This window comes from Macaca fascicularis, chromosome 3, assembly GCF_037993035.2.
Source record: "Macaca fascicularis isolate 582-1 chromosome 3, T2T-MFA8v1.1".
Lineage (NCBI taxonomy): Eukaryota > Metazoa > Chordata > Mammalia > Primates > Cercopithecidae > Macaca > Macaca fascicularis.
The window spans coordinates 126,890,691-126,907,832 of NC_088377.1; positions in this window are offsets into that span (position 1 = coordinate 126,890,691).

The window sequence follows — 17,142 nt, forward strand, 5'->3', positions numbered from 1 at the left end:
TTCCTCCTTTCCTCCTTTCTTTCTTTTTCTTTCTCTTTCTTTCTCTTTGTTTCTCTTTCTCTCTTTCTTTCTTTCTTTCTTTCTTTCTTTCTTTCTTTCTTTCTTTCTTTCTTTCTTTCTTTCTTTCTTTCTTTCTTTCTTTCTTTCTTTCTTTCTTTCTTTCTTTCTTCCTTTCTTTCTTCTTTTTCTTTCCTTCTTTCTTTTTGTCTCACTTTGTCATCCAGACTGGAGTACAGTGGTGAGAACATAGTTCACAGCAGCCTAAACCTCCTGAGCTCAAGCAATCCTCCTAAGTCCCCCAAGTACCTGGGACTACAGGAACGGGCCTACACACCTTGCTAATGTTTGTATTTTTTGTAAAGACATGGTTTCGCATCTTGCCCAGGCTGGTCTCAAACTCCTGAGCTTAAGCGATTCTCCCATCTCAGCCTCCCAAAGTGCTGGGACTACAGGCATGAGCCACCACACCCAGCCTCCACTAGCTTTCTTAACCAACAATACTCTCCACCTTTCCCTGTCGCTGTGCCCCCAACACGCAGACTCTTAGGACTGGATAAACACACTGAGCTGAATTGTTCTTCCCTTAAGGTCATAATTAGTCTAGAGTGTTACCTGGCTCACAGTTTCTCTATGACTTTTGCAAAAATAAATGTGGGTGCCATCTGTCTTAAGGGCGCTTGCATTATAAAAGGAAATTATTGAGGACTCTAAATAAACCTCAGGAACAGTAACTGGGATTGCGGGAGGAGAGGTTCCTGGGGGAGGCGGGACACCTGAGCCCCACATTTTCTGTGGAGCAGCAAACACGATCCAGGTATTTTTCAAGGGTTTTGGCTTATAGATGTAACCTCGCTGCCTCAAAGTACATCCACTTCTGGGCGTATGTGTGACCTAAAGATACTAGAAGCCCTCCCTCTTCCAGTTCATGAGAGAGTGAATAAAGAAAGACTTGGCAGCCATCTCACAGAGGCTGCTGACACCTGCTCAGGACAAATCCCAGGGCAATGTGCTTTCTATCTTCATTGCATGTTCTGCACGAAGGACTAAACTTTGTTTATCCTCCATCCAGCTAAAGAGATTATATTTCATGGCCAGCTGGTTCCCTTTGAGGCAGAATTTGGCTCCTTAAATACAGTACTTGTCTAGATAAATGTTTAAGTTGTTTCACAAAGGACATAAGATCACCTTTTCTTGGTAGTTTTTTCACTTTTCATTAGTCTAATAGAGGTTATTCATATGCTTGCTGACAAATTTTTTTGTTTTGCTTTTCCCCCTAAGAACAGTACAGAAATATTTTAAATCTGTAGGATGAATTCCTTCTAATTTGTCATTATTCAAAGCATCCTCCCTTGGGGTTATGAATATTATCAAATTTGGTTTGCAGTTATTGGCTTTCAATTAGTATACATATTTTCAACTAATTTGGGGGGGGCAGTCTTTCTTCCTTTTGACTTTTTGTGTATTTCCTTTTGCCGCTGCGTTGTGCTTTTCATACTCACCTCTCTCAGTATAGCCTTGCGTGGTTAGAATTCAAAATTTAAGTCACAGTGAAAAATCTTAAAAAGTGTATCTGCTTCTAAAGAGCTATAAATATCTCCTAAAGCCCTGTACTGAATAGTTACGGTATCTATTGCAATGTCCAGCTGACAATCTGCATCGTTTTGCTTGTTACTTGAGTGAAAAAGATGTAAATAGTTATGAATTATCTGTTACTATTCCCAAATCAAAAATGGGAAGGAATATCAACTCTTTTCATAAATCTTCTATTACGGATTATTTTATGTTTATGCTGCTCATTTTCATGGAGCCCTCACCTGCCACCATGGGCTGGATTCTCATGAATGCAGTAGACACAGATGTGATGAAGCTTCAGACTGTTTCATTTCGGCCAGTTTGCCTGGTTTCACATTAAAGAAGGAGCTGGGAAGTGCCAGTCCCTGAAGATCAGAAAGCAGTGACCATGAACCAGACTAAATGAGACACCTCTGATTTTTCAGGCATGACTGAGACTGATGGTGCCACAGCTGTGTAGGAAGAATGCATAGCAGAGGAGTTATGTGTGTCTCTGGAGTCAGGCTGTCTAGGTTCAGGACCCAGATATTCCCAATTACTTGCTGTGTACTTTTGGACAAGTTATTTAACATATCTAAGCCTCAGTTTCCTCATTGTAAAATGGAAATAGTAATAGTATCTAACTCACAGGGTTGATGTGAGGATTAAATGAGCTCATGCTACTGGAATACATGGAACAAGGTCTGGCACCAAATAAACACTCAGTGAATGTTAGCTGCTAGGTCCTGTCTGCCTTGTAACTACTCCTTGACTCTGAACTATTAGAGCTCTTGGAATCTGAAATGCTCATTTTGGTACTTGATCATGCATTAATTCCTTCATCTCCATTTATTGAGGTGATTTTAATCCCCCACAGATTGCTGAAGATGGCTTAAACAGTGTGTAAGAGAGTAGACTGCCTATTTTAGTGCTGTTCACAATAAAATTGACCTCTGATAAATATTTACTCAAAGCTCTAGGTCACTACTAAAAAAGCTCAAGGAATATTGTGTTCTATTAATGGCGGATAAGTGTACAGCTTATAGAAGCCTTACTTTGTGCCTCATTGCTAGCATATTGGGTTTATTTATGCAAATCTATACCCTAAAAATTGCACTAATAACAAGAGGATATCATGGGAGGGTAATTACGATGGAAGGGTCTAGAAACTTGCATTATGTGAGAAATAGTTTAAAGAACTGAATGATGCAGCAGATGAGAATTTCTCTTTCTTTGATGTTGTTGGAGAGGTTTGCAGGTTTTAGATTTCTATTTACAGTCAGGCTTTAATACGTATTCCCAAGGTTGCTTTAGGGGTAATTGCCAACAAAAGTCACCACACTTTAGTATCCTTACTCTTGCAGCTACTATGACTTTTTTTCTAAGTCAATTTTGTCATCCTTGCAATTTTCTTTGCATAAAATTAGTTCTCCCTAAAGACTCCTTAGTTTTTACTTAACTGAGCTTCTTGAGGGAGTTCCTACCAGTTTGCCAGGGGGGGCATAAGCACTGCTGAATCCCGAATCAAACTCACTTTATGCCCTGTCCCCCAGACTCAGTAGACTCTAGAGCAATGGAATAGAAACAAATGAAACTAACATACTGCAAATAACCAAGAGGCCAGGTATCATAATCACCGGGAGATAACTGGGTTGGACAGAGCAGATTCAACGCTCTTAACTGTCTGAGAGCATGCTCTTGGTTTGAAGATAAACTCTGTAACTTCACCGCCAACTGTACCCTCTGTTTTAGATTGCCCTGCACTCTGGGGATTCTCTCTCTCAATTGATTTTGGCCATTTGGTTTTAATTACCACTGTAAGAAAGTATATAGTTTATCTGCAAAATAAAAAAAATCACCACGCTTATATTATATTTGAAATGGGGGACTAAGTACATAAATTTGTAGATCAAAACATCAGTGAAATGCACTAAATTGCTTTCTTTCATGATCTGATGTTTGGGATTATTGGATTTTGCACTTAAAAAAACCAATTACTTTAGCTTTATGTTTGTTTTTGTTTCCAAAATAGGAGATAATACAACTTCAGACAGCTATTTGCAGGTCTTTCCCATGTGGATGCACCTACTCTTTAAAGCTTTCTACTACCTGAATGCCTCTAACTATAATGTTGGTTTAGTTATGTGTTTTGGATGCTTTGCTAACCATTAAAGTTTGCTGTTTATACATCACAGTTACATCCTCCATAACCTTTTTTTTTTTTTGCAATAGTTAAAATTCACTTAATTGTAGGAAATTTGATGTAAATTTCAGTCCTTTCTAGAAATATTTAAAACACTGGATGTTTTAGAAGCCCATGAGGAATAGTATTTTAACACATAACTTTTATTTTCACCAAGCCCACTTAAACCAGGGTAATTTTGTTCCATGGTGTGTAATGTTCTTACTTGTGATTAGTCCTGCAGGTTTCTCTTTTTCTTTTTCTAATTGCAACAACTAAAGGGCAACAACAACTGCTGGAGTTACAGTTGTCAGACATTTTAGGTAGTTTTCCCCTTTGCAAAAAACAGTTCTGTCGAAAATACCAAAGAGTGTATATGTTGAGATTGCCACCCGCTGGTGAAAATAGAGAATTTCCATTTTAATGAGTAATTTTGAAAAACATTTGTTTTTTGTTTTCAGAATATGAGTTTGTATTAGGTTCTTTAAGAAATATGTTTCAAATCCCGTTAGAAGGATTAAAAATTTCATTATTACAAATCAAGTTAATGCTGTACTGGAAGCATAAAACAATCATTATGAAACCATTTAAAGACCTTTATTTACATCTCTTGTAGCCTCCACAAAGAAGGAAAATTGAAAAAGTTGTAAAACTAAATATGTCAAAGTGTTATCAGTGGTTATTGTTGATTAAAAGAGATCAAAATAATTTTTTTGCTTCCTTACACTTTTACTTACGTTTTTCCTACAGAAAGCTTGTATTGCTTTAAAAGAAAATATAAACCTAAAGAGGAAAAATAGGTATATGTATGTATATAAATTGAAATGTATCTTTGGTGCTTTATGGAGTGCTAAAAAAGAAAAAGTATCACCCTAAATCAATGCCACATTTAACTAAACAGATACAAAGGAACAAAAGCTTAGAGATTGAACTGCAGCTTTCATCACTTCACTAGCACAAATTTTAAATTCAAATGCATACATAAGAATTTATTATGTGATAAAGATGTAATTTCAAATCCATGTGCAAAGGTGCTTGGTCACCTTACATTATATAATAAATAAATCCCAGATGTTAAAAATTCGAATTCAAAATTAAGTAAACTTTAAAACAGATAAGTGAGGTCGGGCACAGTGGCTCACACCTGTAATTCTAGCACTTTGGGAGGCCAAGGCGGGCAGATTGCCTGAGCTCAAGAGTTTGAGACCAGCCTGGGCAACATGGTGAAGCCCTGTCTCTACTAAAATACAAAAGAAATTAGCCGGGTGTGGTGGTGTGCACTTGTAGTCCCAGCTACTCGGGAGGCTGAGGCACGAGAATTGCTTGAACCCGAGAGGTGGAGGTTGCAGTGAGCAGAAATCGCACCACTGCACTCCAGTCTGGGCGACAGAGCAAGACTCCATCTCTACAAAAACAAAACAAAACAAAACAAAACAAACAAACACAAAAACAAAAAAACAAAAAATAATCATGTAAGTGAATATTTAGCTTAAGCAAAAAGGCAAAGAAAAAAATTATGAAGAAAAAATATAAAGCAAAACATATGTATATGAAAATTGCCATAAAAGGAAATGATAAAATGGAAAAATTATTTATAGCATACAGAACAGAAAAAATAAATAAGACATCATTTAAAAGGGTCTATGAGCATTTGAAAAACACATTTAATTTCAATACTAATCAAAAGATTGTACGTTTTTTAAAAATGAAAAGTTTTGCTATAAAATTGGCCAAGATTTAAACTATTTTATTATATCTAATATTATCAAAAGTACTTCATGTTATAAAACTATTCTGCTGCTTAAAATTATTTCTTAAGAAGATATATAATAACATGGAAAAATGCTCATATAAAATTTAAATTAAAAATAGAATTTAATAATAAAATGTTTTTTTCTATATCTGTCCAGAAGGATATATTCCAAAGTTTAAATAGTGATTATCTGTATTACTTGAGTTGTTGGTGATAATTGGTTTCATTCATTTCTGTATTTTTTAAAAGTTTGTAAAAAAAATTGCAAATATATAAACTGCTTATTAAATTTTCTTTAAAATCAGGGTATAAAATAATGCATATAGTTTGATTAATATTTTAGTAAAAATAAAAGCATATGTGCATGTATACTTATATATATGTTTTAAAATTCATATAAGTAGATTAAAAGATATTTTAGAATTTTAATAGTGATTATATGCATGTTTGATTATATGGTTATGTTTTTATGGTTTAAGTAGTGGTTATAGGTTATAGGTGGCTATAGATGACTATTTTCTACATCATTCATTTTGTGATTATTTTACTACAGATAAACAAAAATGTATGTGATATATGTATACATTAAAAATTATCTTTAGAAAGATATTTAGTAATATGAAAAAACATTTATGAAAACTTTAGTTAAAAACAGAAAAAAACACAACCTAATATATGCAGCTTGCTCACAATTTGATAGAAATGGAAGCACATTTCTATTTTATTCATATGTGTATATGAATAGATTTTAAAAACTTGGAAGGGCATGTTCTAAAGTTTTAATTGTGATTATAGTACTGTGAATATAGTGGATAGTTTTCTTCTTCATTCATTTCTAACTTTTTAACTAGAAATCATGAAGCATACACATATATTTATCTCATATATATCAAATTGTATACATTAAATATGTGCAGTTTATGTCAATTATATCTCAATAAAACTGATAAAAATGTATAAATGTTGTCCAATAAAACAAGTTTACCTATTCTTTATAAAAAGAAACATGAATAATTTTAAAACACAAAGTGTTCACTTTTTACTAGCTCAGTACCCATTTGTATGGTTGGTTCAAAAATAATTGCAGTTTTTGCCATTAATTACTTTTAATGCAATACCCAATACATTTAAAAATATTTCTTCACTAGCATTTCGCACAGTAATGAAATAGCATTTTAAACAGGTTTTAGAAGTTTGGATCTGCATATTCTTTGGAAGGTTGGTAGGGAGGGGTGAGTGGGGTAGAATATTCCTACTTATCAAGATATGTTAGTCCCTAAAAAGAAATGAATATCATGCCCAAGAAGCTGACTACTTTGTGGAAACATTCAGCTATTTATTTTTTCATCACAAGATGGTGATTTCTTATGATTAACAGATTTAAGTAAGCAAGTAACCAAGAAAGCATGATGTGAATTTTCAAAAGAAACCACTAATTTAGATCCTAGTGTCTCTCATTAACATATCCTGTGCTGAAGTAGTAAATTTATTGATTATGTGAACTGTTAAATAGTCCATCTGCAATGCAAATGTAACTTTAAAATTAAAAATCTGACATCAATTCATTTTTCTCAAGTGACTTCAGAACTAAATTAAATAAAACACTTGATATGAGGCAGTCAGCCTTTTCTGATAAAGCTTTCAAATATCTGGCATGTTAAAAGTGTGCTGCTAGGCATGTGAAAGATGACACCAGGCAAAGAAAGACAGTCTCAATCATTTTTTAATAAAGGAAAATATACAGCTCTCCTGTGCAGCTGCATACTGCTTGACTGGTGGGCAATACTAATATGTATTCAGAGATATGATGATGTATCTGCTTGTTTTGCTGAGCTGTATGGAGACCTCTTGCACAGATGCTCCCATGTGACAGCTGGCTATATAGTTTGGGTTGCCTTCCTTGCAAGGCTCACAGTCTAAAACTCAAGCACCTAATTTTTAAATACTAACGCAAAGCACAGACCTAAGAATGAATAGAAATACTCATCTCTGAGGCATGTCATGAGTTGATTATAATAAAAATTGCTTAATTATTTATTAGTGGTTGCTTTATAAATTACTCTCTGGTTTTGCTGGAGGGCATAAACTGTGAGATGGGAGAAAAGAGTGAGATGGGAGAAAAGAGTTAGAGAGCTGAAATAGTCAGGGGACACTGTGGTTAAGGGTTTCCTATACTACACAAACGCCTTTGGACTTTATCCTGCAAGTGCTGTGGAAACAGAAATCTTTTAACAGGGAGTTGAAAGGTCAGATTTGTGTTTTCTCTGTGTAATGGAAGATGGATTTGAGGGGAACGAGAAAAGAGGCAGGTAGTAACTTATTAAGGTGAAAGACTGAAGTGAAAAGTTGCAGTACAGCTGAAAAAGAAGGGAGGAAGCCCCAAAAACAAAGGCTAAAGAAGTAAAGTTATAGAAAAACATTTAGGAGGATATGGTAGTTGATTGAATGTGAGAACCAGAGGTAAAGGAGAGGAAAGAATTGTATTTTCTGTTTTGTATAACTGGGTAAATAGTAGTAACCCCCTTAACTGATACTGAAATCACAGGTGCTAATGCAGATTAGAAGGGGAAACATTAAGTGGCTGATTGACCTACTTTTCCTGATGGATACATGCAGTCATTCAGAAATTTTGTAAGAGCAATTGTATAGACAAACATACAATAAACAATGACAGTAAAATTATAAACACAATGCTGCAAATAAATCACAAAAGGCCAGGAAAACATGAGAGTCTTTTTATGAAGCTGATATTAGGGACATGGACAAAGATGGAACAATTAGGTTATATTAATTGTATTTGTTATGTTGCAATGGGAATGATTTTACTTGCTATAATAATGAGCTCTGTTATAATGGGTATTCTCCTTGCGTCTCACCTATTCATTCACTAGAATGAGGTTTTATTCTTTTCCTTTCACAAAGTAAATATACAATAAGATCAAATAAATTTTGATGATTGCCAACAGATGGTGAGGGGCTCAACTTGAGGACCATCTGATCTTTGGCTTTTCAGTTCTTTCCGGCTGTTCTTTCTACTTAATTACCTTCCTCTCACTTCCTAATCCCTTCCATGTAATTCTACACCAAGACTGGGTCTAGCACTATTAATTTTCCACAGCCTACACTATTTTCTGATAAGATATTCTTTCTTAGCTGGTTGCTAATGGACCTAAACAGTCTGGTTTTAGCAGAACCTTTCAATCCTATTTGAATCATGTCTTTGCTCAATTTATTAATTCAGTTTAATGCAGAGAATTTAAAACTTACTCTTACAATTTAATCTCATTTCACATCTGACACAATGAATCAACCACCAGTGATTTTACATAATCAAAGAACCATTTCAACTAACCTATCTTTTAAATCCTTCTATATGAGACATATTTTTTTTCAATCATTAAAACAGGCTTACTAGAGCGATATATGTGTTTCAGTAACAAATTTCCCTCATTACCTGAATGCATCTATGCATCTTTTGAGAATGAAGCAGAGAAAGTATTGCTGTAATAGATATTTTAACAATATATCAGGGAAGCACAGAAAGATTAGGAATGTACGAACACTCAGAAAGGACTGCCTAGGGCAATTTTCTATAGATTTTTGTATGTATATTTATATAATCCATATCTAGACAGAACCTTTTTTTCTTGACAAGTGTATTTTAACATTCAGTTCAATATAAGGAGGCTGTCTCCGTGTTCTGTTCAATAGTCCCTAATAACAACTGCTTTACCAAGGGAGACGAATAAAATTTTGTTGATTGAAGCATCCTGCGTCATAATGTGTTCTCATGTTTCTGTAATGTTTAGCGGTAATTTAACCAAATGCTTGTTCTTTTGAATGAGAAATTGTACATCAAAACTATATATTGTTCTACATGTAGCCTGCATTTGTAACACAATAAAGCTTAGTTTTAAATATACCATCTATGTTTTGTGAATGCTAGTTAAAAATAATCCTACTTTCTTCTGATAATGAAAGTAATATATGCTCTTTTTTTTGAAAAATGCAGAGAGATTAAAGAAAAAACCAGGGTAATATGCATCACCTCACTAGAGAAAATGGCTATTAATATTTTTACTTACATCCTTTCTGCATTTTTATGCATATCTATAAAAAATAAAAATTTTAAAGCAAACTTGAACTTATATTGTATGTAATGATTTACGTGGATAATCACTACACACATTAACTTAGATGAATTTTACTCTCTGTGTATGTGAGAGAAACAGTAACTTAATTAAATTTTTAAAATTCCTCTTCATTTAGCTCATGAATATATGCTTTGGAATAAGCATGAGATAGGGGATAGGAATTTGCTTTTTTCTTAGTCAATTTCAGTTTCTGTGTGTCTCACATGGTGTGTGAAACTTGCTACAGTGACTATGATTCTGATGGTAAAAATACATATTTTTCTTATAACATGGGCTATACTCAAGCCAACAATTTTGATGCACAATCACAAAAACAGCCCTTACTATTCTAATACTAAAAGGAAAACTGTGTGGAAGTTATGGTATTTGATCTCCAACCTAGAGATTTTCAAGGGTAATGTTGATTATGCAAAACTTTTTCTCCATTATGTGCTAGTTTTAAAACGTAACTTCCTGCATGGGATGCAACTCCCCTGTAATCTACTTCTTTATTTTAGCAATAGTTATTAATTTTTTTCTATAAGTATATTTTGAGAACATTTAAAATATGGGATTGCAATCCATCAAATGGATGCACCATATCTACTTAAACCAATCCACTATCATTAGACATTTGGTTAATTTCCAATGTTTTGTTATAAATAAAGCCATGACAACTGTTGTGCCTGAGATATGATATGAGGGTCAGTCATTATATTTGCACATGGACTTAATGCTGTTGTAGTGTCTTTCTTTCAGGCACTTTTACCACTCCCATGCTAAGATACAGGAAGAAGGGCGATGTGACTTCCCAATAACTAGCTAGGGATTACCTTCATTGGAAGAGAAGACAATAAAACATGATTTTAGAAATATAATCTTTTCGTGTTTTTTGCAGACTCCTTTCCATGACTCCTGTTTAGAGGGTTGGATTTGCACATAGTCATGTGAACCAGTTCAAAGAGTGTTTTTGCATGGCTTTTTGAGAGCTGCAGTGTTCTAGTTCCTTCTGTCAGCTTTGCGCTGCAAATAGCCATGGTATTTCCCAAAGTTAGAAGACTTCTGTGATTCACGTGCTTGTTCTTCAGACCCACACAGCTCTCCCTCCAAGTTTAGGTTGCCCGGACAGCTGCACTGGGGGAAAGCTATGTGCTGTTCTGATTTGTGCAGTGGAGAGAAAACTTGAGTCTCACACTTTACGAGAACCCTTCATACGGACTCTACTGGGTCAAAGTCTTTAGAAAAATCTAATATTAATTTATTAGCATTCATTCCTTGTCCAAGATATAAACATTTTAAAGGCTTTTGATACATACTGATAAATTTCTCTCCAGAAATTTTGTACGAATTTATACCACATCAACTGTAGATGAGAGTGATCTTTTGTCTAAACACTTATCAACCTATTATTTTTAAAAGAAACATAGCCAGAGATGAAGTGAGCTTTTTAACTTCGTGTTTCTTTAATTTCTAAAGGAATTGAACATCCTTTGTGCATTTTAATGACCTTTTGTTTTTTGTTATTCATGTTCTTTGTCACCCCCACCCCCTCTTTTTTTCTGTACAAGCATTAAAAAAATTGGTATCTAAGAACTCTTTATATTTTAAGTCTTTATCTAAAAGCAAAATGCTCAAATTGTATTAAGAAACATATATATATAGATAGATAGATAGATATTTTTTCTTTTCTTTTTTTGAGATGGAGTCTCACTCTGTCACCCTGGCTGAGATGCAGTGGCATGATCACTGCAGCCTCTACCTCCTGAGCTCAAGCAATCCTCCTACCTCATCCTCTGTAGTAGCTGTGCTACATATGTACCACCATACCTGGCTAATTTTTTAATTTGTGTAGAGACAGGGTCTCACTATGTTGCCCAGGCTGGTCTCAAGCTCCTGGGCTTAAGTGGTCCTTCCGCTTCGGCCTCCCAAAGTGCTGGGATTATAGGTATGAGCTACCAGGCCTGACCAACATATATATTTTCAAGGAGAAAGTAGTGCTAGGAAGAGTGTGAGATGGGTAGATAGGAAGCAGGCATTCAAATACAAAGTATTTGAATTAAATTAAGTTTCTGTTTTATCCAGAACATTAAAACTTTTGTGATGCAGTTTGTAATAGAGTTGTTATTTATGGTCTTTCATACCCTTGCCCTCTTTAAAAATTGCCCACACAGAGCTTCTGATGTCTAGGTGGCTATGTTTTATATCACACGACTCTCATTATGGGATACCTACCCAAACGTCAGCACTTACTAGGCTGTCTAGAGATTTATGAACAATATCAGAATCTCTCTCTTAGAAATCAGAATGACAAATAATAATAATAATAATAATGAAAGCCAATGAATAGCAGATATGAAAAAAACATGCAGAATGTGAATGAACCAGATTAGTGGTGAAGCTGTAGAAGAAAGAGTTGAAAAAGTCACAAACTCCTGCTCCTGAGATCTCTGAAGCCGCCTTAAATAGAGAGCCACGCCTGTCATGGTGGTGTGAGCCTATAGTCCCAGCCACTTGGGAGGCTGAGGCAGGAGGATTGTTTGAGCCCAGGAATTCGAGGCCACAGTGTGCTATGATGGCACCGTGAACAATCACTGTATTCCAGCCTGGGCAACATAGCAACACCCTGTCTCTAAAAAAATAAATAAATAGAGAGGCAGCCATGTTGCAGCTCCAATTTCAGTAGGCTGTTACCTTTCTTGCTCTTATTTCTCTATGTATGTCCCTGCCACTTGAGCTTCCTTGAGTGGATCTCTGTTAGTTTTGCTTAAATAAACCTGAAGATACAAGATGCTCATAAGGTAAAGTACCTGTGATACAGATTTTGGACTATCTTAGTTACTACAACTCTATACATATTCCAGCAGTCATTTTTATAGTTTCCTTTTTTGTTTAACAATTGTTCAACATAATGAGATAGCCAGGTGGGAGGGGGTCCCTGGAAAAACTCCAACCAGCCTGCACACTAGGAGGAATGCGCATAGGGGTGGAGACACAGAAGTTCGTGCTGTTTGCATGGGGGAGTAGCCTGGCCCCTCCTCTTCCTATGTGGAAACTGGAATTCAAATGGCCAGGTGAGAAGCACTCTAACAGCGACTCTGGCCTAGGGAAGAGTCCCTGTTTCCCCTTTTCTTCTTTTTTCACCCAACAAAACCCTGTCTTACTAACCATTCAAACTGTCTGCAAGCCTGAATTTTTGTGGCCATGGAACAAAGAACCCTGTCATTAGCTAAACTAAAGAAAAATCCTGCAACAATAAAATCACTAAGTCTAGAGTCTGTATTATTGGACTAGGTGATAGAGATACAGAGATGAATCAGACAATCTGCCATCTAGAAGCATGTAGTTCAATTACACTTTTCTATATAGCGTGGTCGTTCATTACTGCAGATTGTCAGATCAATGGTGACCAACTAGTTGCTAGGCAACTTGAAAGACAAGAATACAGAACGGATGCAGCTTGATTCTGTTATAAATTCTTCTTTGAAATGTTTGTCAAGAACTCTGAAGGATCTGGAATTTTCTCTACTTTAAAGCTAAGATGTTAGCCGGCCGCAGTTTGATAGATGCTGACAGAAGGCATGCAGCTTCTGGGTCACAGAGACAAAAGACTTTGTTCCAGCAAGGCAAAGAACTAAAAGCTTTATATTTACTTCAGGCCCCCTTTCCCCAAGTCCCTTGGGGAAAATGCTGAGCAATCCAAATGGATGTGTTGCAATTGAGAAACACCAGCATATGGAACCCAAAACTACAATGGGCTGGGAGCAAACCTGCCTGACATTTGCCCTGCAGGGAGCTATTATCTTGATTATAGTGGACAGTAACCTCTCTTCTGAAGGAGACATTAATTCTCTCTTCCAAGGTTGCACACTATCATTATACAAACATCCTTGAACAGATATTTCAGAACGAAGGTCATCAGTGTCTCTGCTTGCAAAACATGCAGAAATACCAAACATCCATGAACTGTGTTCCAACAATGTTCTTTCTCTGGGTACTTTATAGACCATTCAAAATTGTGACTCTTATTTCTCCTTTAAGTTGGTCCTGTATTCCTCCATTTTTGCCATATCCTGTTTACTAGGTATATTAGTTAAAACTGTTTTTTTTATATATATATAACAGAAATTAACTTTCCCTAACTTAAGCAAAAAGGAAAGTTAGTAGAAGGATACTGGATTATTTCATAATTGAAAGAACAACCAGAAATCTAGTACTGTTTTGTGACCTCATCTGCAAAAGTTCACAGTCATCTGTAGAGTGCTGTCATTATCACGCCTCCATTATTCTCTGCCATTCTCCACTGCAACTTTTAAATTTTCAAAAGAGAGGAGTTGAGTGGCTCAGCTTGGCTAAGGCTCTTCCTTTAGCTTTTCAGTTAATTCCCAGAGGGGAAGGGCCATAAAAGCACCTAGTAAATCTTGGCTGTTCCTATAGAAAGAGAGATGATTTCTTTGGAACTTTGGCATCCTTCCCGATTGCTTTCTATTATATCTGGATTCATTTTGATTGATATTCCATTGCTCATAAGAGAAATGCTGTTATTGTTTGGAGCATTATTTCATTTCGCTTTTTAAATCAATTCAGTACAGTTTTGCTTTGTGTGTCATTTTCTTGGCCATCTTTTACCATTTTCCCATTTTTTTGAGCCGTTTTTTGAAGTGATCTGAACTAATTTAGTAATTCAAGAGTTTTTGGTAAATATAAGTAGTCTGTGGTGATTGAAGATAGATAGGATTATATGTCTTTCCCCATTAATCTTGCTACCAAGTGGTATGTCACAAATAGAGCAAGATTTAGCCTAAGTTTCATTATGTCAAATATTTATTAATTCTCCATATATCTTCAAGACCATATTTCAACTATGAAAAATTATTATTGACATCTTTTATGCTAATTAACATACCCTCTGGTGTAGGTTTTAATGATGGTATTTGAAATGCCAGAGTAGCCATTTCTAAAGCTATGGATTTTCCTAATTAGGATATGTCCAAGATTACTCAATCAGTCCTGAAGTGTGGATTAATGTTACTTTACAGCCCTCATGCACATATATGCATAGAACCTCCTGTGGAAGTATTTTTAAAGTAAATTACCTGACAGACAATATAATAGGTCAGATTTTAGGCATTTAGTCATGCACTCATGCTAATTTCCACACTTCTTTGTAATTAACATTCTTCCTGACTGGATTAATTGGGTTAGCAATAAGTAATCACATTTGTAATATTGCAACTGTTCCCAAATTAATTGCTCACATGTTCAATGAGCCATTACATGTTCTTTTTAAAACAGCTTAAAGAGCCCACTATTTGAGAGCTGTAGTCCTAAACATTTTGCAGAGAGGGATATAGAATCACTTAAAAATATGATGATGTTAATATACCAGTGGTTCTCAAACTCTGAGAGTATATGAGAACCACCTTGGTGTACTAATTAAATATAGAAATATCTTGGGTCCACCCCTAGCAATCCTGGTTTGGTAAATATTGTGTGGGGTCTGGAAAAACTTAGAGAAGTACAATATACTCTGTCTTCCTAGAAAAAGGCACATAGGCACAGACTTCCCACTTTGCCAGGACTTTAAGGGAGGGTTTCAGAACCTTGTGGCTTTAGTTTCATACAGTTTTTCTCAAGACTTCCTGCATATTACAATCAACAAGGGAGTTTTAAATAATATTTCAGACCAATTAGATAAAAACATGAGTGGTACAGGATGTCTAAACAGTCTGCATGATTTTCTTCCCAACCCAGGAGGCAGACTAGAGATTTTTCCTCAATGTATCAATCTATTTTACTGAATTAGACTTACTTGGCAGATACCTCACAAAAGTGATAACAAAAAGACCAATAACCCTATACATCTTACAAAACACACAGTTTAATTTGTGTATTGGTGAGAAGGTACATCATTTTTGTCATTGATTTGTCTTTCTCTCTTCAAAGGTTCAAAGGATTCAGTGGACTTTGTTCTGTTTTTGATACATAGCCCTCCCAAGTTTGAGAGAAGGAAAGCAAAGCTCTTTTTATAATTTACGGTGTCAAGGTGACCATTTATTGTGATATTTTAGTGGAAGAAAGTCTAAGAAAACATGTGGAGGTTAAAACTTATCATAAATTCACTATATTTTTAAAAGCATGCCCAGTTATAAATAAAAGTACCTATTTGTTGAGAATAACTCAGAGAAATGGCTAAATGGGCAATTTTCCAGATGTTATCTGAGGAAGGTTTTTTTTTTTTTAAATTATTTTGATTAGGAACAAACCTTATCATGGTGAACAAAGTAGCAGTTAGAAACTCTAGTTATATTGATAAAGTTTTAGAAATGATTTCAAACTTCTGTATTATAAGGGAAAGTAGATCTATAATCAGTGTTAGAAAAACCATTTTGAAAATATCTATAATCAAAGCTTCTTCCATGTTTCTTTTAAGTGGATCCACTTATAATATGACTCACATAAACATTCAAAGCACTGGCAATAATAGGTGATTTAAAATGTTTAAAGCCCTTTAGTAAATTCATGTAGGGCAAGAAATTTCTCTGAGGACATTAATAATTATGATTATTTCTTACGCTGGTAAACTCTTGAGTTAGAATTTTTACAGCCAGCCACAAAGTTTTATAAAATCAAATTGTAAAAATTAAGTGTCAGAGGTTTGCAAATTTAACATGTATGAGTTATAGTCGATTTGTGTAGAAGAACTGACTTCCAAGTAAGCAAAGGAGCCATTTCTAAGCTTAGAAATCTTTTTTTTTTCCTCCAAAATTGGACACCTAAGGCATAGGGGACAGACCAGTCAAATATTAAATGCAAATTTGTTCTTTTTGTCAGCAATTTTATTTTATGACTGTGAAGGTGGAATTGTGGGTTTACTTTTGCAAAACATTAGAGAGATTTTTATACTTTTAATAAAAACTGGATGCTTTTCTATTGGGTTGTGGAGAAGGACTCACCAAAATTGTGAGTATTTGAGACTTTGCTGGAAGCTATCTGTGGTAAGGGAAATTGCAGGATAATTGAATTGTAGATGCGCTAGCATCTTAGGCTACTGTTGTTAGAGAAGATAGTACTTCTGAAAAAGTGGTTACTTTTCTTGGCGTTGGAATTAAAGGCTTTTAGGGAGGATTCAGGCTTGAGGGGATAATGATAGTGATGGTTCTAATGCTCCTGAGTGCTTACCTCCGGCCAACCTTGCAAGCTGCTATGCATTCACATCTCTGATCCTGACAGTCCCGTGGATAGTGTTTTTATTATCCCCATTTAACAGATTAGGAAATGGTGGACAGCATACAAATCCAGATAGCTCTGGATTCCTAAACACTGATTCTTTGTTACCACACCCTCTTGTCTCTGCTCCATATAATAGACCCACCCTTTGCTTAAATCCTCAAAGGTGCTCACTTTATATTGGGGCAATGTTTGTAGCATTGGACAGCTCTACTCATCCAAAAGTTCATTCTTTGTTTGAGCTTATGTTTGTCCCTTTGTGGCTTCCATTTATTGGCTCCATGGGAGTGATATTA